This window comes from Hevea brasiliensis, chromosome 11, assembly GCF_030052815.1.
Source record: "Hevea brasiliensis isolate MT/VB/25A 57/8 chromosome 11, ASM3005281v1, whole genome shotgun sequence".
Lineage (NCBI taxonomy): Eukaryota > Viridiplantae > Streptophyta > Magnoliopsida > Malpighiales > Euphorbiaceae > Hevea > Hevea brasiliensis.
Window position 1 is genome coordinate 78399215 of NC_079503.1, and position 6777 is coordinate 78405991.

General features: G+C 36.2%; 1 long non-coding RNA gene across 1 annotated transcript; it reads right to left on the minus strand.

Moving 5' to 3' along the window:
* Positions 1–1171: 1171 nt before the first annotated feature.
* LOC131170457 (uncharacterized) lies at positions 1172–2947 on the minus strand. The gene is made up of 3 exons (XR_009141199.1): positions 2750–2947; positions 2490–2647; positions 1172–2040 (listed from the first exon to the last, which is right to left on the minus strand). It is a non-coding gene; the product is annotated as an uncharacterized LOC131170457 (long non-coding RNA).
* Positions 2948–6777: the final 3830 nt, after the last annotated feature.

Consider the following 6777-nt stretch of genomic DNA (forward strand, 5'->3'; position numbering starts at 1 on the left):
ATCTCCTGTCAAGCCCCTTTAGGAATCTTTTCACCTTCATAGTCTCTGTAGATACTGCTGTAGGGGCATATCTGCTCAATTCCGAATTGCAGAGCATATTCATCTACAGACCTGCCATTCTGTCTTAAGGCCTCAAAGGCCCACTGCTTCTGATCTCTGAAGCTTTCTGGCACAAACCGATTGATAAAAAGTTCCACAAACTGAGCCCATGTCAAACCCTCCATCCGAGGTAACACGTAGTCATTCATCCATTGTCTAGGCATGGGCCCCATGACGTGCTGCATACACTCTATCAATCTTCTATCGACCAATCGTAATTACATTCTGCACATGCAGTAGGAATCCAAAAATCGATATGCATCGTCTGACACATCATAGGTACCAGGCACCAACTTCTTGAAATTTATGATCTGTTTGTAAGATTCCTCTCTTGGTGCGGTGGACTGCTGCTGCTGTGGAGGGTGGACCATATACTGCGCCATCATGTCGATGGTTCTCTGCAGACCAGCTAGAGTAGCTGCCATGGGGTCCATGGGACCCTGTGCCATGAAAGACTGTTCCTGAACTGTGGGTAGCTGCTTTTCTAGTTGAGCAGCTCTAGGCCTCCTACCCCGCCTCCTTGGGGCAGGCGCCTCATCCTGTGCCGACACCTCGTCAGGCATATCTGTTACAGTGCGATGGCGGCTCTCACCTTCTACGCATTTTCCTGAAATTCAGCAGCATTAGCCCACAAAAATTCAAAACTGTGCATTACACAGCTCTATAGACTCATATTTACACACAATATATGGAGCAGAAACTAGAAGCAAAGATGACAATGCAAGACGAATGTGAGCCCTATTTTTCCGCATGTGACTCCTATTAGACTCTTCTCAACATTTTAGACAGACATTCCCTAAGAATCTGGAGCCTAAGCTCTGATACCACATTTGTCACGACCCAACCTATGGGCCGGACCGGCACTAGGACACAGGCGACCTAAAGCCCCCGAGGCCCGTAGTAAGCCTAACTGTTCATTTACCCAATGCTGAGGCCCATTTGGGCCCAATTTCAAGAAAACAAACGGACAGAGTCCGGCCATAAAATGGACTTACCAACGGGGAGTTTTTGACTCACCCGACCTGTAAACACAATAAACAATCCATTGGGAGCTCAGCTCACCCTCCACATACTCATCAACATAATAATAAATGGGAGCTCAGCTCCCTCATCCAATCCATCAAAACAGACTTAAAATATTAAGTTTACAGGTCCAACATGATAATAATATTACAGACCAAATTCAAATAATTACTGCTAACACATGCAAAAATTCTAGGAGTAAATAAAATTACACAAATATCGATAAACAACCTGCGAAGTATAAAAGCAGGTTAACCCAGAATAAAATATCCTCCTGCGGCCTGTAAAAATTTTTGAACAGGAGTGAGCGTTCGACTCAGAGAGTAAAATATCAATTTTAACCATAATCTCTATAACTATCTATAACTAATGCACCCTGTAGAGTGAAATGCAACATCAACATCATATTCACATCATAGCATCAAAAAGGTAATTTGGAGCACTCACGCACCCTGTAGCATCAATCATAATATATTGGGAGCTGATCCCCTATACAGCTCTCTTAAATCCAACCTGGTGCCAGCGAAGAACTCAAGCCGGACTTTCGCTTAATAAACCAAATCGAGGGTCCCAGCGAAGAACTCAAGCCGTGACTACCCCTCGAAGGAACGGGTCCCAGCGAAGAACTCAAGCCGTGACTACCCCGTCCTATCCATAGTCCACACCACATCACACGCACGCCAACGCAAGCACACTGCTCCAAATTACCACAACAACACTCATGGCACTTCAACAGTTATCAATGCAACATAAATCATGCCTAGAGTTTAACTACATAAATATATGCATATAAGTGATGCATGGGCATGCTGAACATATAATAATATCGAAATTACAATTAAAATTAATATTTTACTCACAGACTTGACGACAATCACTGTGGCGGCTGGGCGGAGGAAGAAGGTTGTCCCGGCTCACCTGACAATCATATTACATTTATTTAATACAATTTGACCCAATACGAACAAAGAAAAAGACCAATTACGTCCTAAGTCGTGCCGAAAATCCGGCAGAGTCTCCCCTATACCTAGGACCTACCCAATCTGCAAAAGGGCTAAAAACGCACTTCTATGTTCACAATCCATATATCAACAGTTCAATCATATCACACAGCCCCTCCTGGGCCCATCAAATCAATCACCAATCACAATACGCAAAATTTCAATTTAGTCCTTATTATTGATCATTTTTGCAAAAACTGCCCAAACAAGCTCTAAAAATTATAAAACTTTGCCCCGCGGTCCTTAGCAATATTACTAAGCTATTGCAAAAAGAATCGTAATTTTCTAAGCTACCACGAATATTTTATGGATTTTTAATCCTATTTAAGCACTAGAAGATTACGAAAAAGTAAGGTTCGGGTTTACCTTTGCCGATTCCGACTTCAGGAACGCGCTCGGGACGTCTGACAATGGGGGGCTAGCCAAAACCTCGGTCCAATTCGGAGACTTTTCCGGTAACGGGTCTGTCTGGCCCGAAATTTGCAGACCCGGTCAATTGTCGAATTTCCGCGAATCGAGGATACCTACACGAAGCCCATAACACGGGGGTTAGTACATAAATTTTTCAGAATTTTCTAAGCTCATTTAATGCTCGAAAATACACTGCGAAGTTCCGTGGGACCCACCGAAAAACGGTGTCGGAAAAATTCAAAATTTATGTCGTTACGAAGCTCTCGACGAATGGAGCGTGCTGGTGGCCTCGGTTTTCTCGTGGGATTCACGGTTTTCGAGAAATCTAGCCCAAAAGTCGAAATGGGCTAAAATCTTCCCAAGCAAAAATCGGACAATCCGCTCGATGGATTTCGGCGTTCTTGGTGTCTATGGAAAGCTCTCGCCGAGTAGATGATTTTGGACACAAGACCTGGTCTAATCGGTGGCCGGATCGGCTGGATTTGGCCGAGGAAGCTGAGCCAGCCGAGGCGTTTAGGCGCGTTTTTCGCCGTTCGAAGCGCGGCCATTTGGTGGTCAAGGCAACGCCGGGCCGCTGGTGAGGCGCATGTGGCCGGCAGCTGGGGGTGGAGAGGAGAGAGAAACGAGAGAGAGAAGAGGGGAGGGAGCGTCGCGCGCGGGAGGAAGAAAAAGAGAAGAGACCGGTCCGATTCGACCGGTCCGATCCGGTCCCGTTCGATTCGGCCGGTTCGATTCGAAATACAAAATTTTGAATTTTTTACTCTGCCTCGGGACCGAAAACGAGGTCCAAAAATTCCGAAAAAAATTCCATAAAACTCAGAAAAATATATAGACTCCAAATATATTTTTAGTTTTGCCACGTGGTCTTTAAATTAATTTTTAAAAATCATAAAAGTTTATATTTTCGAAAAATCGAACCCGATTTTTAAAATCCGAAAAATCTCAAAAAAATTCCTAAAATTCAAATAAAATTAAAATATCAATAATACTCATAAATAATAAAATTTTGGGGTGTTACACTGAGTATAATGCAATGTAATTAATTGAAATTAAAGTTATATATTATATTATTTTATTTATAAAAATAAAAGTGTAATATAATTATTAATACAATCTCATATTTATTTATATATATATTTATAAAATATAATTAAATTAATAATAAAATTTTAATATATAGTATTATTTTATTAAATATTATTTTAATTTGAAATTATTAATATTTTTATTACTAGTGATGGTGACAGCAACAATAATGATCAAATAGTAGTGGTGGTAATAGAGTATGAGTGATGATAGTACTAATGTTGGTAGCTAAGTGGTGATGACAACGATCAAGTACTAGTAATGGTGATGGCCATGTGGTGATAATAATAGAGGTGATGACAACGGTGATCCAGTGATGATGATGAAGACGGCTAAGGGCGGACCTTGGATGATAATATTGGGGATCAACTACTTGCTATTTGCATAATAATTATATGATGATGCATTTTAAAAGTTATTAAAGTGCATATTTATTTTCAAATTTCATAAAGGGCGTCTAAATATAAAATAATTTTAAAGAAATAAACATTAATAATACTAGTAGAATGATATACCTCTTCTACAGTGCTCTCGACACTTTTTTTTTAAATCTCTTGAATTCATCAATAATGAAATCCGAATTAAAAGGTTCAACAATTTCTCTTTTAATATTGATAACTAAATTATTTTTAGATTTTAATCAGTTTCTAAACTAACTATTTTGGACCTTTTTCAATGGGCCATTGATCTAGGAAAAGATTATTGGATCGGTGGACCATGAGAGACCTTATTTGGATCAAACACGTGGGTCAAGTTCTCAAAATATATATTATGCTTACCTGAGCACATTCTTGGATTTTCCTTTTTAATTTCAACCAATTTATCATGTTTTGAGTAGAAAACCAAGCAAGTATCATAATTAGTGAGAGCAGAATGTATTCATTTTACAAAACTTCAATTGAGCACCCACTTTCTAGTTTTGCTGGTGGTGCTGCAATGCCTTGGGGCACAGTCTCTCTCTCTATATGCATACTCTTTCTTCTCCTAAAACACTTTTTGCACATAACCCAGAAAATTTCCATATTGAACGTAACATTTTGGATATTAAAGCTTTTATGTATGCTTGAATTGTCGATTGCAAAAAACAAAAAATTGGCTATTGTTATTTTTGTGAGTTAGAGTTGTTATTCATTGGTCTTCATAACCATAACCATTTTTGACAATACGTAAATTAATAATTACTCAAATGATAAATTCGTCGATTGAAGCAACTGCAAGCAATAAGAAATGATCAAACTCAAATCAATAAAATCAAAATCTTAAAGCAAGTTATTGGCTTGTAGCTATTTAAACATGTCAGCAAAAGAAGCAAGTTGCATGGAGTTGCATATTACCTCAGAGGAGGGTTAAGTTGATAGAGACAACGAAGGAAGAGGAAGGCATCTACGTTCCACGTTGAACTCAACGTAGTTTATTTTACTGACACATTTTCTAACATAAGAAACATAAAACACCAGGCAGTGGGGTGCATAAGTGACTCATGAACATGATCAAAGCTAAACCTAAATCCATCAGACTCGTGTCCCTCTCCGGGAGAGGCTCTCCCTATTTGCAAAGTGTCACTCGTCCCTTGACACCCACCACTGACTCATTGCTACAGGTAAGCCAAGCACAACCACACCTTTTCTTATATATAAAAACATATCGCTCTATTCATCTCTCTCTATCTCCCACTAGTCCTAACCAGCTAGCTATCCCTCTTCTTTCTCCATCTTTTTGCTTAAATGAAGGGGGAAAGATATGAAAACTAAAGTTGAAGAGAGAGGTTCTCTAAGTTTTTTGAGAAGTGGATGTGTCAACTCGATGAGTATCTGCAACACCTGCGAAGGGCGTCTAAGGATTATCGAGCTAAAACTGGGTGTAAGCGTGAGCAAGAGCTACAAGCTTCAATGTCCAAAGTCACACAACATTACAAAGACTACTACACTATAAAATGGGCCTTAGCCCATGAAGATGTGCTTGCTTTCTTTTGTCCAATTTGGATTTCCCCTTTAGAGAATGTGTATTCTTGGGTTACTAGGTGGAAACCTTCAACAGTGTTTAAACTGGGTAACTCAATAAGGACAAATGGTGTTCCCAGTTCGAGTCTGATTGAATTTTGCACTAGAAAGGAGTAATGGCAGGACTAGAGAAGGTGATGAAAGCGGTAGACTGTGTAAGGCTTAGGACTTTGAAGGGAGTTTTGGATGTTTTGAGCCCACTACAATGCGTGGAGTTCTTGGCTGGGATTGACATACTGCAAATTCTATTAAGACAATGGGGAAAGAAAAAGGTTTGCACCATTAATTAGAAACTTCCGGTTGTAAGGTTTTAGGGGTTTTTTATTTTCACTTTTAGACTTGTTTTCTTTTGTCTTGATTTGCTTTTATCTTTAATTAATATGCATGTACTATTTAGTGGTTTTAATTTAACTTTTTTTTTTATCCTTATTACAAAAACTCATAATTTAATTTTTTTTATATAATGTTTTATTAATTTTATATTATATAATATTATCATTATATTACAAATATTATATTTAATTGTTTAAATTAAAATTTTAATTTTAATGTCATTTTAATTAATTATATAAATAAAAATATTTATTAATTTAAAATTATTTTTTATTTGATCGTATTTTAAAAAAATTTTGTGTTATAATATTAATATAATAAAAAAATAATAATAAGTTTTTAAAATATAAATAGGTGAAAATATTTTAAAATTAAAATAAATTAATAATAAATATAAATTAGTCCATGAATTTAATTCATTTAAATTCTATTATTTTATTTTTTTAAGAAAAGTTTGATTTGCATATATTTTACTTTAATATTTTGTAATTTAAAATGATATTAACTTGCATAATAAAATTGTATGCCTAAATTAATGTGAAAGGGAATTAATTATAAAATTAGAAAATAAAATAATTTTTAAAATAAATTTTTATTAGTTTAGTGCATTATTATTATAAAATTATCATTTTTAGTATATTGATATTTTGAAATATTATATTGTCATATTATTTAATATAAAAAATTTTATATCTATTTAATATATTAATTATTTAATATATTTATAGATTATACTATATATGTTATAAATACATTATTGATTAATATATAAATTTAATCATGTATATTCTAATTAAAATAGAATATATTATATATAGAGAGAG